The sequence below is a fragment of the Eutrema salsugineum genome, unplaced genomic scaffold (genome assembly GCF_000478725.1).
Source record: "Eutrema salsugineum unplaced genomic scaffold, Eutsalg1_0 scaffold_28, whole genome shotgun sequence".
NCBI lineage: Eukaryota > Viridiplantae > Streptophyta > Magnoliopsida > Brassicales > Brassicaceae > Eutrema > Eutrema salsugineum.
Genome location: NW_006256770.1, coordinates 354926 through 355609, shown reverse-complemented (window position 1 = coordinate 355609; position 684 = coordinate 354926). Strand labels below are relative to the sequence as shown.

The window sequence follows — 684 nt, the reverse complement described above, 5'->3', positions numbered from 1 at the left end:
TCTTATATCCTTTTTCATACGTTGTTCATCACTGGATCCCTCTGTACAGTTTGCCCTATCAAAGTCCTCTCCATATGTGTCATTGGACATTGCTAGGTTCTCGACTAGTTCCATTGCCGCATTGATCTCTTTCCCAAGAAATTTTCCATTTGAGGCTGTATCGAGTTGGTTTCTGATCTTGGGGAGTGCACCTCGGTATAAAGTACTCAAGAGGGATGCCTCTGAGAAGCCGTGGTGTGGGACATTGGTTAGTATAGCTCCTAAACCGTTCCCAAGCCTCACTAAAGCTCTCGTTGTTGTGCTGCGTGAAACTTGAGATCTGATTCCTGAGCTTAGCCGTGCGTGATGTGGAAAAGAACTTTGATAAGAACGCCAGTTTACACTGCTCCCAAGTTTGTATAGAACCCCTCGGGAGGTTCTTTTCCCACTGGTGAGCTTTATCACCGAGGCTGAATGGGAACAAGCGTAGCTTGAAGCTGTCTTCCGAAACACCATTGATTTTGGTTAAGTCGCAAACTCGATCAAACTGATCTAGATGTTCAAGAGGGTCTTCTCCGGCTAGACCGTGAAACTTTGAGTTCTGCACCATATTGAGCAGGGAAGCTTTAACTTCAAAGTTGTTATTCTGAACTGGTGGAGCTTGAATCCCAGCTCGGTATTGGTGCGCATTAGCTCGGTCGTTCT

General features: G+C 45.9%; 1 non-coding gene across 1 annotated transcript; it reads left to right on the top strand.

The window, feature by feature from the left end:
• The first annotated feature begins 226 nt into the window (after positions 1-226).
• Positions 227-334, top strand: LOC112085960. Its single transcript, XR_002899213.1, has one exon. It is a non-coding gene; the product is annotated as a small nucleolar RNA R71 (small nucleolar RNA).
• Positions 335-684: the final 350 nt, after the last annotated feature.